Here is a 27,425-nt window from a genome sequence, read left to right on the forward strand (position 1 = left end):
TGATCTATTAAGACCCATATTTACTGCAAGTAAATAACTATTGGGATCTATACACTCGATCAGAGCTTCCTTAATTGGGCAGAAAGATAATTTTGTGAATCAAGTTATTTTTTTCACCCAATTGGGAACATGTCCGTTGCCATTCGGAAATTTTCGAGTCCTGAAATCACCAAATTGGGAAAAATCAAGTTGTGAATTGTAACAATTGTAGAATGTTATTTTTATGACTTTGTTTAACTTGTTTAACTTTTGGCAGCTTTTATTAACACAGGAAAGCTACATAAACTTTTATTCACAGTCTTGCACAAATGACATTGGACCAAAACACAGATTGTTACAGACATAGTTATCTGCTTTTATTTGCTTTAAATATATCAAGCATGGCATCTTCTGGGCTGATGAGAGTCCAGACACCCCCAGGCTTCATAGCCTCATCACTTGACTACTGTCATCTTTGACAATTTTTTTGCAGTGTACTTAAGGGAAAAGGTGGACTAAACAGACGCTTAACTTTTTACGAAGCAAAGATCGCTAAACAAGTTGCTTTTGACTTATAAAGGCTTTAATTTTGTTCTCTAATATATTGCGACTCAGTTAAAACAGTCTCGAAATACGTCAAGTTGGCGATTTCGGGGATTGTTTACTCGATTTTGTTGTAGTTGTTTTGGAAATTGGGATGGGTCTGGTTAATTTTGGGAACGGGCCCATAGGTCATTTGGAACAAGTCCGTTTACCGTATCTGTCCATAGAAGTAAAAATAACACTAGCTTCTGTCTCTACCATACATAATCTGGCTATTGAAAAGTTTGTAAGATCAAGTTTCTGAAATCTCGACAATGCTGTGTTTACTTGTTATTTATATTTGAACTTGTTAGGCAATGAACAATGACAATATGCTGAAAAACAATAAGTAACACTAACCAGTACTTCTTTGTTTCAGACACTTATGAGAATGAAGCACAGAAGATGTTTTTGGGTAAGAATAATTATATATAATGTTGGAGTGAGCTTGTGATAATGATATTGTTTGGTATTTTCATTCCGTCGATTATTCTGACTGTCTGAACTGGGGTCCGTCACACTTTTCTTAGCTGTTCTCAGTAACTTTTGTATGGAATTTCATGAAGCTTAAAAATAAATGTCTAGCATGCTGCCAGTGATAAATAAATGAGTTTGCTAAAGATGCATTGTTATCTGAGGCATTAAGATCATGATATATCGATAAATCAATTTAATGTTGCACCACTAAAGGCAAGTGACAATGCAATCATGAATGTCTTGTTTGAATTTACTGTTCATCAACATTTTTTTTTAGGAATATTTGATGTCCACATTGAAAATCTCATCCCACCTTCGCCAAAAAGGGCATCAAGACTGCTGGACCTTGAACATGTGAAGTTTTTAATTGACTCTTTTCAAAGTGGAGTTTTTCAACAACTTACAATCCTGGTGGGAATGGTCCCTGACGATTGTGACCCGTCGAAATTAAATATTAAAGGTATATATTCGAGCACTATTTTATATATTTAGCTAACCACAGTACAAAGTGCACAGTGTGAGTTATTGTGACAAGTCTTTGTCTTTCATCAGATGTGTTTTGGGATTTACCATGTAATTCCAGTGTTATGCCCCATATTTTAACTGAAACTAATCTATTTTTGTCAACTATTTGCCGTCCAGAGCTGATTTTTCAATAACTATAATATTGCATCCAATTTCCTTAAGCTTTTAAATCAATGTCTATCAACATACATTGTACTGCAGTTTTGCATGTGTAAAGTTTGTTAAGATTGTCAAGATAACTTCAGCGGTATGCCCCCTTCTGTGACTTTAATCAATATAATCAATACATTTTGAAAACCTTTTCTTTGTGTCCAGAGCTGTTTCTGTTTAAATATTGGATGGAATTTTACGAAACTTAAAATAAATGTGTATTATTTAGACAATAACACACGACAGAGCTGGGCTGGACGTCTATAATCGGCCTGCTGCCGACATAACAGCTTTGTTGAATCTCAATTTTATTGATCACCGTTGGCTAAGGCTGAATGTGTACGCCATTTTGTTCAGTAAAAGTCGCGCGATTTCATTCTTTTTTTATATGAAAAATCGGCCCGACTAAGCGGGCTGATATAATTTATATTGGCCCGCTAGAGGTGAATAACGGCCCTGTCGCGAAGTCATTTTGTTACTATTTATAGTAATGATGTGATATACTGCAATAGTGCACATACAATTATGTTGGGATGGCCTTGGTACTTCCAGAGTTTTGCCCTCTTAATTTATCAAAATTGAAGAGTAGATAAGTAACTTGCATGGACTTACAGTCCAATTACTACTGAAAATGAACGAACATTTTGTATAATATTTCGTAAAATAACGTATTATAAACAACGAAACATAGTGTTTATTTTTACATTAGACAATTGCCGAATTTTCAACGCCAGATGTGGTCTGGTAAAATAGATGCTCGTTTTTATTATTATTTTGCATATATAATGCCATCTTCATTTACCACAACAATATGTATTCATACGACACATAAACACTAACAGGGTACCATTTAAGTGTTTCTGTTTCATATGAATAGATCTATTTGCGGGAAATAAAAATGGAATAAATTGTGTCACAAATAAATAAAAAAGAACATTTTGTTTCTTCAAAGATCTATGTAATTATACCACATCTAGAGTTGAATTTTGGCTATTGCTTAAAGGCACACTGATTGTTTTGGTGTTGACTTTATTTTACAAAATACAAACTAATTTTTGTTGATTTTGAGCGTTATAGAGGGTTAAATATAAAAAGAGAAATACTTATGATGAGCAGATTTAAGACAGTATTTAACTATCAGAGACCGGTGAAATAATGATTTTTTATATTCTAAATGCTGCTTGGTGATCTTATTCTGTTGGACTAGTACATTGCATTTTGTCAACTTACAATGATATCATGAAACTGCAGGTGCCGGACAGGTTGAGGCGCTTGGAGGGAACCACACAAGGGAAGCCCTTCAGGGTCTTCTACGGCGTGGTCTCGCAACTATAACCACAGTCAAAATGAATATGTATTCAGCCCTGTCAACATGCACAGCCTTAACGGTGGGTTGGCAGCACAATGTTTGCTTGCAGGAGAAGCAAAAGCCTCTTAGCTTCATTGACAAGGTGAGGCTTATGAGACAGGTTCGCCCATCAATGCACATGTCACCAACGGATATGAAGGCTTGGAAAGAAGCTCTTTCTTCCATCTTTCATGTGAAGGTATAGTTACACTTATATAATGTAAGGGTCTGAAACGTTCATTCTCATGCTTATATAGTATGGTTTGACCAAGACACTTTTAAACAGTTTTTCTTTGAATATTTACATTTGAATCAATGAACAAAGGCATCAGTTGGATTGGCATTTGACTACCTGCTAACTTATGAATGACTGTTGAATGATTTGACATTTAATAAATATAAATAAACGCCATTTTGGTGAAAAGTACTTATGTAGGCATTGACAATATTATAATCTTAACATAGTTGGTGCACATTAAAATTGTCTGCAAAAAGCAATACCAATCCTATGTTTAAAGCAAGCACGTTGAGAGACTTTATTATAGTTTAACCCTTGGCGGGCGGCATCCACAGCAGTGTCCGCTCTCTAATTCAAATAGTTTTCATCCGATCTTCACCAAACTCTGTCAGAAGTTGTGTCAATATCTAGGTCAAGTTCGAATATGGGTCATGTCGGGTCAAAAACTAGGTCACCGGGTCACTTAGTGCATTTCAAGGATTAAGCATGGTGTCCGCTCTCTAATTGAAGTAGTTTTTGTCTGATCATCACCAAATTTGGTCAGAAGTTGTGTCTAGATGATATGTAAGTCAAGTTCGAATATGGGTCATGCTGGGTCAAAAACGAGGTCACAAGGTCACATTTCATGTGTATGGTGTCCGCTCTCTAATTGAAGAAGTTTTCATCTGATCTTCACCAAATTTAGTCAGATGTTACATCTAAATGATATCTAGGTCAAGTTCAAAAATGGGTCATGCCGGGTCAATAACTAGGTCTCGAGGTCACTTAGTGCATTTCAAGCATTAAACATGGTGTCCAAAACCTACAAACGGGCGTATCTTGTGACAGTTTGGCACTCTTGTTCAAATTTGACTTTTCTGCTATCCAATTGTGTACAATATTTGGAGTAATTTAATGGGCATTTTTCACTGTTGAAAGAATTAACAGGTCAAAAGAGTTAGTTAAAATGTGGTTAATGACCAATTATCTGCAACTCATCTTGCTACCAGTTGTTTATAAAAAAAATATATCCAATATTTTACATTGGACAGTCCTCTAAGTTGATTTTTCAAAGCGTTATTACTTATAGTTTTGTATACTGAATGGTTATCATTATTCATGATTTACAGGACATCAGAAGATTCCAGAATTCGTATGGTTTGCATTTGAAGATGGCTCAGCTTGAACAGAGAGTTTGGGCAATTGTGGAGGAATCACTGAAATATTCTTCAGACCACTCTTGAAAATTCAATCAACCGAGGATATTGAGTCGTGTCTGAACATTCTGCGAAGCAAAGGATTAGCTGAATATAACAACAAAATGTAAGAATAAACGTTTGTGAATTTACAAAACTGTAACAGACTTTAAAATTTTCATTGTATTTCTTATAACGCAAGTGGGAGTGGTTTCATGGGAACAAGTATATTTATTTATCAATTGATGATTTGCAGGCATAATTTTGTCAGACCTGCCTTCTGTGCTCTTGACATATTTGTCACAATGATTGTTTGATGTTTTTTGTGCTGTTAATCCGGACAATGCTTGTATGGAGAGCTACTCTGTCATTAGTAGGCACAATATCAAATAATTTGACAGTGGCTTTGTCAAAAATCAACCAAATTTACTGCATTTTATTTAAACTGTATGTCTTAAGCTGAAGGGTATCATCTTATTTGAATTATTAAAGGAAAGAGTGTAAATGTGAATATTAAAATTATTTAAGAAATAATAGACTGGTAGGCATTAGTTATTGCAGTAATGACGAACAGTTCTAATGCAAAGCAATTAACCCCTTACGGTGCTGCCTGAGTGGCTTGATTGCAACAACAGAACAACACACTGTTTGTTTAACCCAAATTAAGAACAATTCATTGTTGATTATTTAAATTCTTACCGGTTTGTATTTATAATTTACCTGTATTTCAAGGTAATAAATGAGAACTTTTATATAAGCCCCCATCCTCCATTTTCAGCGGATTAAATATATACATGAATATGCCATAACAATTTAAATAAAATGTTGGGCTATTTATAAACCTTCTTTCAAAGCATTCAAAGCCGTAAGTGGTTTGTTGCAGAATCAACCACAAAACTTCCTATTTTGTCAATAGCAAAGAAGTTGCCATGGTATAATTATAAATAATGAATTATTTTTGTGTGAGTTATGAATACTACTAATTCTAATTTGGGACAGCTGCTCAAACGCTTTTACAGTACTATGTACTGTGTATGTAAGTTTTTTTTTACATTTCTTGATTGGTTAACCCCAAACAGTGTTTTAATAAGTATTTTCTCTGTATGTCCTTTCAAAAAGGGGTTGTTATATTTGCTCTGTTTTTATTTTTATAATTCCACAAGCATGTTGAGGCACCTGTGTCGCGGGACGTTTTTAAAGCCCAGGGGTTTTTATCTAACTTTGGGGAAAGGGCCTGGCCTTTTTTGAGGGGAAAACAATCGTGCGAAATGCTGAATTTTGGGGGGAAAATCACGCGAAACACCGGATTTTGGGGGAAATAAGGAAAGTCTTAAATAATCAATTTAACATATTTTGCTGTTTTTAAAACAAATTCAAGGCAGCAGATAATTTTATTATGCAATATGTTATAATTTCTACACTGGATCAGGTTAACTTGAAAAGTTAAAAAAAAATTTTTAGGGGAAAAAATCAAGTCTGGGAGAAAATTTGCCTGCTGAGGGCAAAAAATCTGAGGGAAAAGGGCCGTTTTACGGCGGGTCCCAAAGAAAGAAAAAAAGCCCTGAAGCCACAGACAATGTAAAACATGTTGGTGTTGTATATATTTGAAGTTAATTTTTGATTATTTTAAAGAAAGGAATTTTTGGGATCCAGACCACTTACACAAAAAAGAAAGCAAACTGACCTGGAAGATAATGCCAATGAGGAATGTTCAAACACTTCTGAGGGACTCCTTGTAAGTTAATTATTTTCCTTTTTTGTGTAACAGAAACATGAGCAATTAAATAAATAGTATTTGGTTTATGTATTTACACTGGTGAACTGCAAGTATTAAGAAAGGCCTTTTGTTTGATTGGAAATCAGGTAAATGATGTTAAAATGAAAAAAGTATTTGATCTTTTAAATAGCCTGAAAAAGCATTTTGAGAACATTACCTGTGAAATTGGGAAGTTGAGCTTCAATTTTCCTTGTGAGAATAAAAAAGTTTGTTTGCATGGCAGAAAAAGGGTCTGCTCATAGATCAATATATTAACTTGTACTTCTAGATGAAGTACAGCAAGGTAGTTGATGAGCTTCAAATGATGAAGGACAAATGTTCCAAACTGGAAACGGAAAACTCAGAATTGAGGCGTCAACTGACAGAGCGTAAGTGCATATATTTCTTATAATATTCTTGAACACTTAATGAATGGATCTTTTTTTATAAATGATAACTATTTCTTGACTTACAGAGTTTAGAATAATTCACAAAAACTGGTTTAAGACCACTTTGAGTGAACACACATCTTCTAATGCCAACCCCATTAATTTGCCTAATATTTCAATGTTTTCAAACCTGAATATGCAGTTTGAGTAATTAGGCATAGACACAAATGTCCAGGCTTCAAGTACCAAATAACCTCATAAAGACCCTGTTTGAGACACCAGTGAAGTTGATCAGATATAAGTTGACATACATTGACACTTGATCATAAGTGAGTTATCCTGATTTATATGTAATAAATATTTTTATGCACCCCTTTGGAGAAGAGGGGGGATATTGTTTTGCACATGTCGGTCGGTCCGTTTGTTGGTCGGTTTGTCGGTCCATCTGGCAGAGGACCCCTATTGATTTTCAGGTCACTAGGTCAAGGCCACAGTGGTTCCGGATAATACCTCAAGAATGCTTAGGCCTTGATCATGAAACTTTATTGGTACATTAATCATGACTGGCAGATGACCCGTATTGATTTTCAGGTCACTAGGCCAAAGGTAAAGGCCACAATGGCCTGGCTGCCACTACTATGAACTGCCCCCTTGGACAGCATGCGTATTTTACAAATAGCACTTGTTTTTACATCTTCTGTAGTATATTTCTATTAAATTTTTCTGTTTATTCAATTGTTAATGCTAATAGAAGTATTCTTTCCCACACTTATCCTAAGATTTAGACATAAACAACAGTTTTCGCAATTTATCTACCGTTTATTGTTGGTTCACCCATTGAAATACATAATTTAGGTATAATTTAAAAAATGTGCTAAAATGATGACGACACGGTGGTCTGCTCAACTTGTCACCTGTCCCAAATAAAACCATGAATAGTTGTACTATCAAGATGAACAATTTTTTATGGTCCATTTCTCAGAGACTGTCAAAGACATTTGGTTCAACTGAGGTATTCATGTTTACCAATTAAAAAAGCAAGGGCAAATAAGCCTAAATTGAATCATTAGGGCTATGAATTAGCGAGAGTCCAGTAGCCATGGGCCCTAAAACTTGAGCTGGGCTCATAAAGATAAGAACACACTTGGGAGAATGGGTTAAAGTTTTAGTTTTATAACCTGTTCTCATAATTATTGCCCATTTTCATGTTGTAAATTTCATTGTTTATTGACCCAATTGTTAAGGACAATTTCTAAAAAAAATGGAAATAGATATTTGGTCATAGTCAAGTATTCTTGTTTATTGTCACAAAGTGAACATATTTATCAATGGCAGATAAACCTTGATATTATTTTGTTAAATGTGTGCCCCATTTTGAACATTGAATGTTGGAGTGTCACAGGTAACATTTACTTTACATGGACAGTTAACCGTAATACTATTACTAACGACTTTCTCTTCTCTACCCAACACTTGGACAAGTGGATGACACTGTCTTCAGGTGGCTTATGCTCGGTAGTTCATCAAATCAGTTCAGGGCTTTTATTCTATCTGAAAACAGATTGCTCGAAGTCCAAGGAAAATTCATCAAAGGAGACAGAAATTGAAGCATTCTGGAGATTCGAAGACGGACGAGAAGAATGGTTGCCGGCCAAATTGATCCGAAAATATGCTAACGGTAATTTTAAACATAAAAAAATATTTTACGAATAATGTACAATTTCCAAGTGAGATGAACAAAATCCCATATGATACTGTCCATGTACAAAAATAAGCTTTAATTACTGTGAATAAATAATCAGTTGTAAGTTCCCTACCGGTATGCCCAGAGGGAACTATAGGATTGCCCTCCGTCCGTCAGTCTGTCCGAAAAACTGGATCCTGCGATTTATCTGAAAGTACTACGAATTTTTCAATGAAACTTAAAATATGGATATACGGCATGATGGGGATTATGCACTGTATTTTCTTTTTTCTGTAAAGTGTCCAATGTGCTTGCTATGACAGCAAATAGACTAAAATATAAGAATCCGGATAATTGGCTATTACTTGGCCATTTATTTATAGATTGTCTTCATAAATGGACATAACAATATCTTAGGATAACCCTAAAGTGGACCATATTGAATGTGACCTTCACCAATTAATAACCTTGACATTCAAGGTCAAAATATTCAAATTTGTATTTGCTCACATTGGCTATAACTTCGATATTCATGAATGGATTGTCTTCATACTTGAACGCAACAAACCTTTAGACAAAACCTTCATTTCATTAAAACAGAATTTGACTTTGACCTTCAATTTCAAGATTAATTTTTTTAATTTTGCTAAACCAACGATCAGATTTAATTCATATTTTATCAAAACAACACTGGCAATGTTGCTGACAATTTTGTAATGGTATTTTTACCAGTAGGGGAATTTTGCATTGCATGCAATGATAATCTTGTTTATATTGTGAAACTCAACATATAAACCCTTTTTTCTGTTCTTGTCTGTTTGTCAAAAGCTGACAGCATGCAAACTATCAACTAGTAAAGTGACTGTTAGTTTTAAAAACACCTTGCTTAAAAGGTACACTTTTAGAATCATAGTGTAATATATATATATTACATAACTTTATTAATAACTAACTGCTTTATTATACCCCACCACAGGCGTTTGGTATTGCAGTAATGTCTGTCACACTTTTTTGTTGTGCAACTCCTTATTCATTTCTCATTCATTAAACATAAAAATACAGAATGATTATCATCAAGAACTGCCACTCATATCGTGAGGGTTGGCGATTGAAATTAAAGAGAGTTATTATTTTGTGTAGATTTTATGTTACTTATCCATATTGCTGTACAATTTATTCATAAGCAGTGAATTGTACCATTTCAACTTAAACAGATATTCATAAATTGCTGTAGTCCATCTTGTTTTGGCAATTTTTTCCCGTTCACTCATTGAACCTATAGCAGGGAATTGTCTTTGTCAGACACACTTCAATTATGTAAGTGACAATTTAAACATGCAAAGACATTTCACATCACACAACAACTGTGTTTGATATTTTAAATTGACAATCATATTGGTTATTTCTGGCGATGAAAACATGAATGGTATATTTATGCAGTTTCCTTATATATCCCATTGTGAGTACCAAACTATAATTTTCAAGCAAAACATTGTACATTTGACTCTACAGTATCAATTGCTATGAGTACTAATGCTATAATTTAAAAGACATAATTAATAACCATATGATTATCATATCGCCTGGTTGTATAACAGCATTCAAATTCTTACATTTCAAGATGTCTTTTATTCAGGAGAGTGTTCAGTCCAGTACTCTGATGGAGTTAGTAGAGTGAGGTCCTCATGGGTCAGAGAGGTGGGACAGATGTAAGGTCATCCTATTGCCACATCTAGAAGCTATACCTATTTTCTCAAGACTAAAAATGTCGTGAACTTAAAATAAATTTTGATATCAGTATTTGCAACCAGAGTACATATGAAGGCACTTGATGTTATTTTTCTGAATGATTGAAGTCAGGTTTCTCATACTAAGACATTTATTTCCCTGTCAAGTTACGGAATTAACTTAAATTGTATGGTGTGAAATTTCTGTTTTATAAAAGAATGCATAGATAATTTTTATCAAATTGTGAGACTAATAGCTTCATTTTTTTTATATCAAATCATGCAAATGATGGCCCTTTTTTTGAAGTAAAAGAAAAAAAACACATGTATTTTACATCACACTGATGATCATATTAAGTGTAAGCATTATTCTACATCTTTTTGTTCAGTTTAATGTTGGAATGGAATATTCCCTAATCAACAATTTGATTCTCTTTACTGCTCTTTTGTTTATGTGTATTATCCAAAGAATGTTTGAATTCCATTTTGAAATGCTTGATGAGAACTTGTCTTTTCACTTAGGTGTATGCTTTTTTCATTATTGGTTTTGTTCAGTGGTGGTGGTCATATTCTTCTTATGTCATTTCGAACAGTAGAATATGGGACTTGTATATAACAGTTTATATGTTTGAATGGTTTTTGAGATTATTTTAAATAAAACTATTTTTGAATTTCTTTCGCTATATAAACAAAAGTTAATTAAAGAGATTTCACGTTTCTTACTGTTGCAATCAATTTAATATCTTAAAATAACCTGATATCTTTTAAGAAACTAGACAAAAAATAAGTTCTAACGGCGCATTATATTCAGTCAGCCTTTGTAAGCCGTTGTAACTGTGAATGTGTTCATGTGCATTATTCTAACATTTTTTCGATTTCGGTTTAGAAATGCTTTGTATGAACTTGTCTTCATTTTAAAATGCTTAATTAAAATTGATTTTGTTAATTTGTGATTACCAATGTTTTATTTTGTATGTCCTATATGATGTTGGAGTATTTCAGAGAAACAATAAAGTTTTGCCCTTACAATACATACTAAAATTGTGGCAGAATTGTTTAGTAATGAAAATACAAATTGCAGCAATTGCATCTGTTAAAAAACTTTGAATGGTTATACATGTAATAGCGGTAAAGATTGTTTTATTTAAATATTTAATTATTCATAATGACTTATGTTAAAAAATTGTATAGAATTTTTTAATACTAGAATATTTTGAGAACTAATTTAAGTGTGACATAAATAATATTGAATAATTCACACTATTTCATATATTTTCTGACCTGCTGACTGGTGGATTGAGTACATATTAGTATACTGGTATTGTTTTTTATTTTTGGAATTTCAATGATTGAAAATTTACACATCATTTTGTGTGTTCTGTATTTATTATGCCCCCCTTCGAAGAAGAGGGGGTATATTGCTTTGCACATTTCGGTCTGTTGGTCGGTCCGTCCACCAGGTGGTTTCCGGATGATAACTCAAGAACGCTTGGGCCTAGGATCATGAAACTTCATAGGTACATTTATCATGACTCGCAGATGACCCCTATTGATTTTGAGGTCACTAGGTCAAAGGTCAAGGTCACGGTGACCTGAAATAGTAAAATGGTTTCCGTATGATAACTCAAGAACGCTAAGGCCTAGGATCATGAAACTTGAAAGATAGATTGATCATGATTCGCAGATGACCCCTATTGATTTTCAGGTCACTAGGTCAAAGGTCAAGGTCACAGTGACCCGAAATGGTAAAATGGTTTCCGTATGATAACTCAAGAACGCTTATGCCTAGGATCATGAAACTTGATAGGTAGATTGATCATGACTCGCAGTTGACCCCTATTGATTTTCAGGTCACTATATCAAAGGTCAAGGTCACAGTGACCCGAAATAGTAAAATGGTTTCCGGATGATAACTCAAGAACGCTAATGGCTACGATCATGAAACTTCATAGGTACATTGTCCATGATTTGCAGATGACCCCTATTGATTTTGAGGTAACTAGGTCAAAGGTCAATGTCATGGTGACCCGAAATAGTAAAATGGTTTCCGGATGATAACTCAAGAACGCTTATGCCTAGGATCATGAAACTTCATAGGTGCATTGATCATGACTCGCAGATGACCCCGTTCGATTTTGAGGTCACTAGGTCAAGGGTCAAGTTCAAGGTGACCCGAAATAGTAAAGTGGTTTCCGGATGATAACTGAAAAACGCTTATTCCTAGGATCATGAAACTTGATAGGTAGATTGATCATAACTCGCAGATGACTCCTACTGATTCTCAGGTCACTAGGTCAGAGGTCAATTTCACGGTGACCCGAAATAGTAAAAAGGTGTCCGGATGATAAATCAAGAACGCTTATGGCTAGGATCATGAAACTTCATAGGTACATTGATCATGACTGGCAAATGACCCCTATTGATTTTCAGGTCACTAGGTTAAAGGTCAAGGTCACAGTTACAAAAAACATATTCACACAATGGCTGTCACTACAACGGAGAGCCCATATGGGGGGCATGCATGTTTTACAAACAGCCCTTGTTATGACTTATTTTATAATTTGCTAATAATTTAAGAACTTATACATTTAAAAGTGGTTTACCTTCCTTTTTTTCAGTGTGATTTTTTCTGTGTGATTATGCATTTCTGGAAGTTTGTACCGCCGGCGTAACATTTTTAAACAATTATCTGTCATTGTGTTTATGATCCTCTGAGAGTTTGTACCGCCAGCGTAACATTTTCAATTATCTGTTGTGATAATGAACCTTTGGGAGGTTGTACCGCCAGCGTAACATTTTCAGTTAAATTTTAAGGGTTACACATCATTGTGTGTGTTCTGTATTTATATAACATGTATTATAATTTACTATTAAATTAAGAACTTTAACATTTAAAAGTGGTTTACATTCTTTTTTGTGATTTTTACTATGTGATTATGCATTGCTGGAAGTTGGTACCTTAGGGAGTTTGTACCGCCGGCGTAACATAAATCCTCTGAGAGTTTGTACCGCCAGCGTAACATTTTCAATCTGTTGTGAATCTGTTGTGATTATGAACCTAAGAACTTAACATTTAAAAGTGGTTTACCTTCCTTTTTTTCAGTGTGATTTTTTCTGTGAATGCATTTATGGAAGTTTGTACCGCCGGCGTAACATTTTGAATTATCTGTCATTGTGTTTTTTAGTTTGTACCACCAGCGTAACATTTTCAAAGAATTATCTGTTGTGATTATGAACCTTTTAAGAACTTAAACATTTAAAAGTGGTTTACCTTTTGTGATTTTTACTATGTGATTATGCATTGCTGGAAGTTGGCACCTTAGGGAGTTTGTACCGCCGGCGTAACATTTTCAAGATTATGAACTAAGAACCTTCGTGTGGGAAGTTGGTACCGCCGGCGTAACATTTTCAAACATTATCTGTCTATATGAACCTAGAGAGTTTGTACTGCCAGCGTAACATTTTCAAAGAATATTCAGTTTTTATGAACCTTTGGGAGGTTGTACCGCCAGCATAACATTTAAGTTTCAGTTCAATTTTCCTGTCTGAATGTAAGATGGGTTGTACTGCCAGCGTAACATTTTTTGTACTTTCTTATAAAAAGTGAGAAAAATGTGGGGTTTTTAAAAAGAAATTTCCTTCAAAATGACCATTTTAAAAGAGATTCTGTGGAAAATCCCTTTTTAAAATATAATCAATTTTTAATGATTACTCGCCATTTGTTATGGCAATTGTGATGTTTTCATTTCCGGGCGTTGTGGAAGATTTGAAGATTTGTTTCACACTCAGTTTGTAATAATGATAATTTTACTTACTGACAATAGTTGAAGCTGGTATAATTGTAATAGTGTATAAACCTAAATACATCATTAGATATTGTAGGAAAACAAACATCACCAATACCATGCATTACATTGAGTGTTTATCTATTCTATTCGACAGATAGAACCGACACAAATGTTAATAGTTCAGCCATATCTTATAATATCTGTATCGTATCATAGATAAAACATATCTAAAATATCTTTTAGTAAACCGTTAAACATGTATTCTCTATATGTCTTCATCGTAACGCTATATTCTAATAATATTAAACAAAGCACTTGTGAGGAACACAAATTAAAATTTAGCAATACCCAAACATATTTAGTTTTACAATGCAATGCACTTATTGCAGAATCTCGTGAAATAATAATAAAGTTTGAAGTTATATCATACTAGATGATGGAAAACCAAAATTAAACCATCATTAAAACATTCCAAGCATTCGTATTAATCTAAAATAGATAGTATTAACTATTTTGTTTGTCTTAAAGTCAGAGATTAATTATTCTTTATGTCGTGTTATATGTTAATTTTAAAACAATGTCATCAGATAAATAAAAATTAACATAACGCATCATCACTTATTATGAATCATATTTATGTCTAAATGAGTATGAATGTACAAATGCAAATGAGTTCAGGGGTGTGAGGGACACCATTAATTGAACAATTAACATAGCCATATCCGCATTACAGTAACTTCAAGGTGATATGGATGAATCTCTTTAAGATTAATAAATGTGCCACATATGTGCAAGAAATAACAACATCTTTGCAACTTATTCGTTAACATCAATTTTTCATAATATGTCAAGTGGGCTTTTAAAGTGCACTCATTGAAGTTAGACTAAAACACGAAATACCGGTTAAAATGTATTCGTGAATTATATTTTTATCTGTTATAACAAATTGTTTCTTACGATTTGGGAAATTAATGACTAAATAAACTACAAGGAAAAAATAATGTTACCGTCCATTGTATCATCCTTTCTCTTTCTAGGGTTATATTCGGAATACGTTTCATTACAAAATCCGCGAGTTTTACGAGCACACTCGGTCGGTGTTTTTACTCCTTTATGTGTATTATTTTGTGAAGTGTCTTCCTCAAAGTTGAAATCTAAATATAAAAAAGCGACGCTGAATGTGCCACAACAAAAACACCTTAAATCATTCCACTGCATCAAACGAAATAATGTATAACGACATAATGATTACACACTATGCGCAGGTAAAACATAAAACATAATGTCCGACTAGTTAATATAACATCGCAATATATCGTCAAATCGCATTTTTAATATACGATACTTTTTTTATTACACTTATTTTTTTTGTTTCACTACAAGTAATACTTATAACCAGCTAGTGTATCACTTCCTACAATGAAAGTCAAAAATCCTTTGCCATTAGAGTGACTAGATCTGCAAGCTCGATTCGCTTCTTCTACTGTATCTCTAAATAAAACACATGTTAATCCAAGATGTAGATGTAGATTTCAATTTCATTTATTCAGAAATTATAAAAAATGCAAAAAATAATTAAAATGCGAACAACAAATATGTATTCACTAACAGTTTTCGCAATCATCAACTAATATAATTCAATATACTTACACTTCATGTATCGCTTCTGAAAACAAACAAACATTTATTTAAACTGTGTAGCTAGATCTGAAAGTATGGAAGTTCAGATTACATAAAAACATTTATATTGTAATGTAACGGGTTATAATAGGTATATTTCAGTAATATGTAACGAACAGAAAAATATAAGAATCGTGACTCGCAAAATGCATATAAACAATTAGTAGGTACATTAAGCGGGAAGAAGCGACATTCCGATAGGTATATTTCAGTAATATGTAACGAACAGAAAAATATAAGAATCGTGACTCGCAAAATGCATATAAACAATTAGTAGGTACATTAAGCGGGAAGAAGCGACAGTCCGATGCGTTTTCCAGGTGTGAATACAAATTGGAGATATCAAATTAAATGGAGACCCGCGAGTACAGAGGCGTAAAAGTCCAGTATGCACACGTTTGACGCCCATTACTTGATGACAGGCGTGGGTCACGAATTAGGCGAGTACGTAACGAAATTGGTATAAAAGCGGAGTAATTTCAACGGACTAGGAGCCATTTGACCCATTCGAGCCAATGGAGTAGAGTAGTCACGCTTTCTTGACGTGGCGGCCAATAGATTAACAGAAATAAATCTCGATAAAAACAGAAATGAACTTTGGTTGTTACTGTGTATGATCAGGGAACAATGTGTAATTACGTGACAATATCATCTCTTAGTGTAATTTATAAGTATAAAAAATAAATTTAAATGATCTCTAAGTGCAATTTAAAAGTATCAAAGACGTTATTACATATTCACTTTTTGATACGCTTTTATGCAAATATCTTGCCCCACTCTATTGAAGGCAATTATTGCTTGTTAATATGTTTGTCTTAATGTCACCACCGTGTTATAACGATGTTTTAGTATTTTTCACTAGGAACAATAACGACGAATGGGAAATACAGAATCATACCTTTAAAATGCACAATCTTGCAAAGTTCGCCTCGACGTCTTAACAGACACACTACAACAATCACTAATAGTATGGAACTCCCAACACATAGAATAATGATGATTGAAAAGGAACCATCTTCACCTGGAAATATATTGCAATATACAATAAAAAATAAATACAAACAAACCTTAAATCAGTTAAATATAACTGAGAAATTATTCGCGATTGTTAAAACTGAAATAGGTATAACTTGCCAATAAAGGATTAATTATTAATATTTAAATTGGTTGTCATTTCATGATTCGTTGTATATGATTCATATAATCAAAAGTAAGCTAAAATGAAATTACCTGTGGAAATTAAAGCATCAACATAAATTGATTTACTATCGTTAATTATCATATGCATTTCATCATATCCTTATATTGGTATGATGTCCATCGTTAATTTGATTGTGATTTGTCTTTTTGGCCGAGAGTCACAATCTCTTTTCTTTATTGTCCGCAATCTTGTTGAAATGATTAAAATCGTATACACTTGGAGACTTTTCTAACGCAACACGTTATCAAATCATTATAGCATCCTTATTTTAGAACGGATTTTGTTGAAATTTCGACTCAGACTAATTTAACACATATCTAATACTTAATGTAAATTTATTAGAAAAATATCAAAATTTATCAAACAAAACTTATTAAAAAAATCACTGCAAAAGTAAAATTCTCGAAATTGTACAATGTACAAAAATAATGTGAAAAGTAAAACGCTTTAACTTACACGTCTTAATGACCGACTGGACTGCAACATTGCGCTCCTGAATATTCATACGATTTTTTAAAATTAATGCTATGGTTTCCTGGGGTAAAATCTCACTTAGAAGGATGGAATTAAAATTGAATTGGAACTAGAAATGGCGCGGCAGAGGCCGACGCGTATCCCCACGCCGCATGTTTGGCCCAGGGGCACCCCAGGGTTGGTAATGGGGCCATGCATAGTTGAGATTGACCGTATTGTCATAAGAGAAGTTCAGTATCAATAAGAAGTGAATCGGTGTAGAAATTAAGAAATTATAGTAAAATACAATTTTGGGTGGGTGTGGCCTATTATGGGCGGGGCGCCCCAGGGTTGGAAATGGGGCCATATATAGTTGAGATTGACCGTATTGTCATAAGAGATGTTCAGTATCAATTTGAAGTAAATCGGTGTAGAAATGAAGAAATTATAGTAAAAGGCAAATTTTGGGTGGGCGTGGCCTATGTGGGCGGGGCGCCCAAGGGTTGGTAATGGTGCCATGCATAGTTGAGATTGACTATATTGTAATAAATGAGGTCCAGTATCAATTTGAAGTGAATCGGTATAGAAATGAAGAAATTATAGTAAAAGGCAATTTTGGGTGGGCGTGGCCTATGTGGGTGGGGCACCCCAGGGTTGGTAATGGGGCCATGCATAGTTGAGATTAACTGTATTGTCATAAGAGAGGTTCAGTATCAATTTGAAGTGAATCGGTGTAGAAATGAAGAAATTATAGTAAAAGGCAATTTTGGGTGGGCGTGGCCTATGTGGGCGGGGCGCCCCAGGGTTGGTTATGGGGCCAGGCATAGCTGAGACTGACCGTATTGTCATAAGAGAGGTTCAGTATCAATTTGAAGTTAATCGGTGTAGAAATGAAGAAATTATAGTAAAAGGCAATTTTGGGTGGGCGGTGCCTATGTGGGCGTGGCCTATGTGGGCGGGGTGCCCTAGGGTTGGTAATGGGGCCATGCATAGCTGAGATTGACCGTATTGTCATAAGAGAGGTTCAGTATCAATTTGATGTGAATCGGTGTAGAAATAAAGAAATTATAGTAAAAGGCAATTTTGGGTGGGCGTGGCCTATGTGGCAGGGGCGCCCCAGGGTTGGTAATGGGGCCATGCATAGTTGAGATTGACCGTATTGTCATAAGAGAGGCTCAGTATCAAATTGAAGTAAATCGTTGCAGAAATGAAGAAGTTTATGTAAAATAACATAAAAAAATGAGTGAAAATCTCTGACCCGGCCCCGCCCCAACCCCCATAACTTTTGAACCAGGGGTCAGATCAAAATTCCGTCACTGTCACCGTCGCACATATGCTCATAGCTACCATGTATGTAAGTTTCAAGGTTCTAGTGCTAATAGTGTAGGAGAAGCAGGTGGCCAGGACGGACGGACGGACGGACGGAAAGACGCACATCACCACAATATCCCCACATTTTCTTCGTACCATTTGACTTTTCTAACGCAACATTTTTCAAAATTAAATATCTCAGTTATAAGTTAATATTTTGATGTAAAAGTAAACATATGAACATAAGACTAAAGTATGTGCAAGAAAACGATAAAATCATTGGCGATCCGTGTAAATCCGTGGCGATTGAACGCTTTAGCAATGGAGGAAGGTTACCTGCAACATGACGATTGCGCGGGTTCGCTCCTAAATTTCTATACGAGACATTTTAATATTTAAATTAATTTTATGTTTTCCTGGTGTATCAACACACCTAAAATGAAGCAATTAAAATAATATTATAATCATATCGCGTTTCACCATTTCCACGTGCAAAAAGATGAAATCACACCAACCCAAAAAAAGCGCCCGATTGTTTAGAACGAATGATTTTATCGGTATCTGGTACATAATATAATATAGTAAACGCCCTTTGCGTAGTTTCTTTAGTACACATTAGTTTTGCGTTTTATCGCAAGCCTTTCCCACTGTCATGTGTACTCATATTAATTAGAGGTATTGTCACATAGTAAGCGAGAAAGACAGCTGTTAGGACTCCAACGTAACAGGTCTATACGGGGTAAAGTCTTGTAAGAAATTAGTACCTTGACTACAAAAACCCCCACCCAATAAGCATTTAAACAACGTCTTATTGCGATCGTGACTCACTGTCACGTACATGTATAATTATCTAGATGGCACGTCTCATAGTAAGGGTGATATCCAATATTTAACTATCCAACGTGACTTAGAGAACGTATGTCTTTCTTGTTTAAGCTAAAATCCTCCAGAAACGAGTCATTGTTTTTTGTGGATGAAAACTGTCGTTTTAAATCGGTACTTAAATATCGTAGGAAATAAAGATTACCACTTTGTTGTATATACTCAATCCTACTCCCTGTTAAGGGCACGAATATACGCGAGACGGCATGTAAACTACTATGGGTAGACTGTACTAAGATCTGTTTTGACATAGGTCGTGACAATCAAAAAAAACTCCAGTTTTCTGAAAACGTGTATATAAAACCCCAAAAATTATGTTTAACAGCTTTTTATCGCCACCCTAACTTCATATCACGTGCACGATTATAATTCTTTATTAAAGAAATTTTATATTGATCTCATACTTCTATTTGCAAGTGAATCCCGAGAAAATCGCAACCTTATAGATACATAATTTTTAAGCAACTTTGTAGAAAAAAACAACAACATGGTACACAATAGTAGGTTGATTTCTTAATGTATTGAGTCGATTTTTATTATCAGACAAAAATAATCATGAAATGTTTGCATAAGAAGTTCCTTCGAGTGATGAATATTAAATGTCGAATACTACACTGCCTTTTTGGATGGTTATTTTATACACACGTCTATATAAATCATGTTACCCCGATGTATTTACTTTTAATCAATAGGAGATATTAACTACTAAAATATATTATTAAAAACCCATTCAAATAAACAATAAGACGCTTCTTAGATTTGACATGATGTATTGATTATTTATTAACAGATTGCGTTAAAATTAAGAATACACATGTATTGACAAATTAATCACATTTCAATATGTCTCAGAAAGTGTTCCGAAGTTCTACACGATTCGATGACTTGTCATTAAAATAGAAATACTAACTAAAAAAAGACAAACGATGACACAATATATAAAAATTGACCAGTTAATCTTATTCAAACATGCACTAAGAAGGTAAACCTTTCATGTTTCTCTGCGTGATTTATGTCAACTCATTTTGAAAAAAAGATTGACACATTTTACTTTTCTTTGCTCTACTATATAAGGTGAATGCCAATGAAATGTTCGCCGTTTTCGAATACGGGTCCATTCAAATTCCCATAGGCTGAATGATATTAATGCCAATACGATACGTTCTCCAACAACAGTATGCGACATTTCAAGTGGAATTCTTTAGCCGCTTCAAAGATAGTGCCTTTGCGTGTTGGCCATTACATACATGGATACATACACTGTCCAAAATACGGAATTATAGTATCATTTAGTATGCCATACATGTATAAAAATCAAAATATTTTACTTTTTGACACGGTTAGATGTATTTTTGTTTCACATTTCATTTGTTTAGACATTTTCTTCTTGATTGTCAGTAGAAGACGTTATTACGTTCTTACCATGTTATGCGATATTGTTGGAAAAATAACTGGTAAACACTACAATAACAATGTTCAACTTGTCCCTTAAAGGGATCTTTTCACGGTTTGATAAATTGACAAAATTGAAAAAAGTTGGTTCGAATTCGCAAACTTTCGGTTTTGTTATGATATTAGTGAGAAAACAGTATTACTGAACAGTTGCCATGGTAGCCATTATATGCATCTTGTGACGATTTAAAAACCTAAAAATTATAAAGCGTTGCAACGCGAAATGATTGAATAATTTGGAGAGTTCTGTTTTTGTCATTTAAATTTGTGGAACTACGAAGATTCCTTATATAACGTATAAAATACGTTTCTTATGTAAGCTTGGCAGGATAGCTCAGTTGGTTAATGCGTTTTTACTTCAGAATTCGGGGGGTCACTGGTTCGAGAACTGCTGCGAGCTAATTTGTTTTCCCTTTTTTAAATTTTATTTGTTATTTTTTACCGGAGCTTTTAAAATTTAATGTTTACATTTATCAATATAAAGCTTGGATAAACAAATTTGGAGGCAGGAAGTTGTTCTGGAATAAAAACATCCACAAAATTATTGCACAATAATGTTGTTCTCTAGAGTAAACAACAAGTAAAACTACAACATAGGGAAAACAATAAAAGTAAAATGGTCAGTGTTTATATCACATGATCATACACAAATATAGCTAGTCTGGCGAAAATGTGTTATCATACTAATGCTTTTTGCATGATTCGTATTCTGATGTAATCTATCCAAAACAACCTAAGCAAGAATTTATGATCCTCTATACAAATTCATAAAACCAGGGGTCTCACTCTGGTTTGGGGGAACACTGAGGCGGGCGAAATCAGGCATCATTTTCCATAGGAGAATTTCAACCAAAACATAAGAAACAATAAAATATTTGTTTTAATCACTTAATTTGTCCTTTTTACTACAATCTATTAACAGTTAACACTTATCTATCAATTCTATTTAGTTTGAAACATTTTAAACTTGAACTTGACAATTCTGGGTCTAGGGCATTCAATTGTCTTGCGTTTTTACGGATTTTTTTATCTGAAATGGGGGAACTATATACTTTTTTGCTGGGGAAATATGGCCTTATTTAAACCCCAAAAACCAGAGATTGAGACCCCTGAAAACACTGACTGTACTATAACCATCTTTACCAAAAAAAGCAATCATGTGGTAGTTCACGAGTGTCAAGGGCTTTGGTTATTTTCAGAAATGTAGGTGCTTGAATGGCCTGCTTACAATTTTTTGTCTTCCAAGTATAATTATGTAAGAAATCATGTACACAAACATTACTCACATTTGCCTTCGCTTGACGTAGTAGCTCTTTAAGTATGATGTTGATTGTCAAGTTGGGATCATGAGGATATTCATTAATGTCCACATAGGCATGAAACCCTCCATGCCCGTGACTTAGCACTCCAGTGACATGAGTATGCAGAAGATCCACTGCATGCAGATTCTGTATTTTTTCACATAACAGTTACAAAATCTTGCACAATACATCATTTAAATTTGGAAATCAAAAACAAACAAAATACTGAATCTTGTTTGTGTATTTCGTATCCTAAAACTTAACAAGCATATTTGATTAATTGTTATCACCTGCCAAATAAAAAGCCTTTAGTTTCAATCAAACTCATAATTCTTGAGCTGAACTTAACAAAATTGGCTAGCGTACCACCACAATATGATACTAAGTAAGAACTTTTTACCATTTTTTATGTTTTTTTAAGCGCCGCAAGTGTCCTAGAGACAACTTTAAATATAAAGTAATAACTTTTGCATAAATAGTTGAATGGCAAGATATGTATTTTAGGAACTCATTAAATAAATGCTTTTTAATGTATATATAGAATATTATGTAACTGTCGGATAGAGATCAAGTTTATCCTGCGAGGATGAGAAACATGTAGTGCTAGACTTTCAGAGCGCTACAAAAATTTTGAGCCGAGCATGATAAACTTGATCTCTTTCCAACACCCACATAATATTCTATTTATCCCATTATTTTGTGGTGTTTATCGTTCAAAAAGAGTAAAAATACTTAAATATAAAAATAAAGCTGGTGTCCCAATTTTGCTTGAAGTATTTGTTTACTTCAAACATAATCATTTGCTATGACATCACATTGAAATATATATACTTCCAAAAATAAAGATTGGAAACCATAGTCTAAAAATATTTATAGTTTACAGCTCATATTCATACGATCACTTGTTATACTATTGGTTTTCGTTTGGTAATAGGATAAACATTTATTTCAGAAAAAAATATACCATTCAAACTGTTATATGCCCCTTTTATGGGTAACATTCTGTAAGGAAAATTGCATGCTTAAGACACACAGAGTAAGACACACAGAGGTGTGAGCTAAAATTTTAAAAGAACTTCACAAAATATTTTTCATTCTTTTCAAACAAAAGTTTACAGAGTTATCAGCCTATTAATCATATTAATGGCTTCATGGTTACAGTAACATTAAAAAATTGTACAATAAAACATTATTTTGTATTTTTAGCTCTACTGGCCATAGGCCAGAAGAGCTTATGGGATGGTATGGTTTCTGTCTGTGTGTGTGCGTGTTAGACTTTCTTGTTTATCCGATAAAGTCCACATTTTTCATCCGATTCTTTTCAAACTTGTCCAGTGTGTTGATATTAATGAGGACTCGAACCCTATTGAAAATGGACTACATCAGAGTAAAAAGTCCAGAATTATCTCCCCTTGAATTTGAGAAAATTGTGAAATAATGCTTGTTTACGCAATGAAGTCCACAGTTTTCATCCAATCATTTCCCGACTTTCACAGTGTCTTTATCTGAATGATGAGTCAAACCCTATTGAACATGAGCAATATTTGAGTTATAAGTCCAGAATAATCTCCCCTTGAATTTGAGAAAAAAATGAAAATCTTTAACATTTTGCCATAACGTTTGCAATATTGAAGATAGCAACTACATATTTGGCATGCACGTGTATCTCATGGATCTGCACATTTTGAGTGGTGAAAGCTCAAGGTCAAGATCATCCTTCAAGGTCAAAGGTAAAAAAAATCAAAGCGGCGCAGAAGGGGACATAGTGTTTCCGACAAACACATTTCTTGTTTGTTTAAATATGAAGTTCTATCCTTTTGAAACTTCAACAGATGTTTTATATCATCAAGGGCCAGAACCCCATTGAGAGTGAAGAAAATTTGTCCAACTTATTGTTGAAAAAGGAGCCATTTGAAGTTTAAATTTTACGTTTCTTTTTATTTATGCGATGAATTTCCCATTTTGGGTCTGTTTGTTTAAAACTTACTCAGATTGTTCATACTATCAAGGGCTTGAGCCCTATTGATTCCAGCCAGTAGAGCGATTCAGGCCCTCATGGGCCTCTTGTTTCTTACAAGCTTTGATCATTATGTGCCTTTATATTGTTGAAAGCTGTCAATTATCTGGAGAAAAGGTGTAGTAGCTACCTGTAGAACATAAGATTAGATATGTTGATATTTTCAAGGGCTGATGATTTCAATTTCTGAACTTTGAACAAGAACAACACATGTTTATAAATAATTTATTAAAGAAAATGGGAGCAGAATTAAAAAGTATTGCCAGTAAACTAATTGAAATGAGTTGGATAAAAAAGGACAATTTCATTGTGTAAATATCCAGATTTAAAGATGCATTTGTAGTTGTATTGAAATGTTAACTACGTGTGGTTCAACCAGGGATTTTTATCTGATTTTGGGGAAAGGGCCTGGCCTTTTTGAGGGGAAATAAATCGCGCGAAACGCCGGATTTTGTAAGAAAAAATCACACGAAACGCCTGATTATGGGGGAAAATAAGTTCAGTCTTAAATAATCAATTAAGCATATTTTACTGTTTTTAAAACAAATTCAAGGAAACAGAATATTTAATAATGCAATATTATTCTATTTTCTACACTGGATCAGGTTAACTAATATATTTAAATGTTAAAAAAAATAAAGTTCAGTCAACCACATCAGAATCAGAGAACAATATGCCAAGTAGTGATGATTCCTTCACTGGTATGCTTTATAATTTCAGGGCTTTTTTTCGCAACTTTGGAAACATGTACTTTACCCTTTAAAATTGAGAATTCCAGTGTCAATTTACCCCAAATTGGGAAAATATTAGTAAAACTTAATGAATTGATGGATAAATTGTTTTTGATAAATGATTTAATTGGTAATTTCAACATGTAAGTCCTTTATATACACTGGAAGTCTTATATTTTCTAAACTTTTTCAAATCAACCTATTGGGATATTTTGTGTGGGGGATTTGGGAAAAAATAAGTTTTGCTATTGATAATATTGCTAATAGTGGCTATAAAATCAGCTGAAAAAAACCTGAATTCTTTTATTGACACTGAATTATTTATTTTTAAAATTTTTCAATTTACAAACAAAGGAACTGCTAAATGAACTTAATTTTTTTTTGCAAGAATAAAGCATATGTTTAATGGTGACCCATGTTTTAACCACTTGTGTCATTGCAGATAGTTTTAAATTTATAAAGAAGTGTGCTTCAAAATTGCTTTATTTTAACAGTTTGTATTCATACCGTCCATGATGTTGTGCTGGATTTTTTAAACACATAAATAAATGCAAAAAACCCCACACAGTTGCATTGAAAAAATATTTTGTCTGCTCCATTAGGATACAAAAAAATTGAATATTTGTCCTCAAAAATAAAAATATCGAGCGAAATAAACAAGCATGAATGAATGGTGTGAGTGGGCGTAAAGGGAATGGGTATTCATTCTATAGTTTGTTAAACAGAGTTTTTAACTGATGTGCCAGACCTTTCTTTGGATGATGGAGTTGAGACGTTGATAAAGGCTTGTGATTCTTCTACGAAAGGTACCAGTAATAATATAGATTTTGCATTGTAGCACTATATTGTTTTTATATAATTCTTTTAATTAAAGAAAATCTGATTTCCAAATCAGTCCAGCCCAAAAACCACCGTTGTTTAAAAGAAATGATCTATTAAGACCCATATTTACTGCAAGTAAATAACTATTGGGATCTATACACTCGATCAGAGCTTCCTTAATTGGGCAGAAAGATAATTTTGTGAATCAAGTTATTTTTTTCACCCAATTGGGAACATGTCCGTTGCCATTCGGAAATTTTCGAGCCCTGAAATCACCAAATTGGGAAAAATCAAGTTGTGAATTGTAACAATTGTAGAATGTTATTTTTATGACTTTGTTTAACTTGTTTAACTTTTGGCAGCTTTTATTAACACAGGAAAGCTACATAAACTTTTATTCACAGTCTTGCACAAATGACATTGGACCAAAACACAGATTGTTACAGACATAGTTATCTGCTTTTATTTGCTTTAAATATATCAAGCATGGCATCTTCTGGGCTGATGAGAGTCCAGACACCCCCAGGCTTCATAGCCTCATCACTTGACTACTGTCATCTTTGACAATTTTTTTGCAGTGTACTTAAGGGAAAAGGTGGACTAAACAGACGCTTAACTTTTTACGAAGCAAAGATCGCTAAACAAGTTGCTTTTGACTTATAAAGGCTTTAATTTTGTTCTCTAATATATTGCGACTCAGTTAAAACAGTCTCGAAATACGTCAAGTTGGCGATTTCGGGGATTGTTTACTCGATTTTGTTGTAGTTGTTTTGGAAATTGGGATGGGTCTGGTTAATTTTGGGAACGGGCCCATAGGTCATTTGGAACAAGTCCGTTTACCGTATCTGTCCATAGAAGTAAAAATAACACTAGCTTCTGTCTCTACCATACATAATCTGGCTATTGAAAAGTTTGTAAGATCAAGTTTCTGAAATCTCGACAATGCTGTGTTTACTTGTTATTTATATTTGAACTTGTTAGGCAATGAACAATGACAATTTGCTGAAAAACAATAAGTAACACTAACCAGTACTTCTTTGTTTCAGACACTTATGAGAATGAAGCACAGAAGATGTTTTTGGGTAAGAATAATTATATATAATGTTGGAGTGAGCTTGTGATAATGATATTGTTTGGTATTTTCATTCCGTCGATTATTCTGACTGTCTGAACTGGGGTCCGTCACACTTTTCTTAGCTGTTCTCAGTAACTTTTGTATGGAATTTCATGAAGCTTAAAAATAAATGTCTAGCATGCTGCCAGTGATAAATAAATGAGTTTGCTAAAGATGCATTGTTATCTGAGGCATTAAGATCATGATATATCGATAAATCAATTTAATGTTGCACCACTAAAGGCAAGTGACAATGCAATCATGAATGTCTTGTTTGAATTTACTGTTCATCAACATTTTTTTTAGGAATATTTGATGTCCACATTGAAAATCTCATCCCACCTTCGCCAAAAAGGGCATCAAGACTGCTGGACCTTGAACATGTGAAGTTTTTAATTGACTCTTTTCAAAGTGGAGTTTTTCAACAACTTACAATCCTGGTGGGAATGGTCCCTGACGATTGTGACCCGTCGAAATTAAATATTAAAGGTATATATTCGAGCACTATTTTATATATTTAGCTAACCACAGTACAAAGTGCACAGTGTGAGTTATTGTGACAAGTCTTTGTCTTTCATCAGATGTGTTTTGGGATTTACCATGTAATTCCAGAGTTATGCCCCATATTTTAACTGAAACTAAT

At 33.8% G+C, this 27,425-nt stretch overlaps 1 protein-coding gene across 3 annotated transcripts in view; it reads right to left on the minus strand.

The window, feature by feature from the left end:
* Window positions 1-27,425, minus strand: part of LOC127867342 (uncharacterized) — a 442,512-nt gene that overhangs the window by 384,142 nt on the left and 30,945 nt on the right. Inside the window, exon 13 of one of the 3 annotated variants that reach the window (XM_052408432.1) lies at window positions 14,761-14,972. The exons of the other annotated variants lie outside the window; for them this stretch is intronic. The gene's annotated coding sequence lies outside the window, so the exon portion shown is untranslated. Of the gene's footprint in view, window positions 1-14,760; window positions 14,973-27,425 lie in introns of those variants that run through there. 3 annotated transcript variants of the gene reach the window in all.

This window comes from Dreissena polymorpha, chromosome 2 (assembly GCF_020536995.1).
Source record: "Dreissena polymorpha isolate Duluth1 chromosome 2, UMN_Dpol_1.0, whole genome shotgun sequence".
In the NCBI taxonomy this organism is placed as follows: Eukaryota; Metazoa; Mollusca; class Bivalvia; order Myida; family Dreissenidae; genus Dreissena; species Dreissena polymorpha.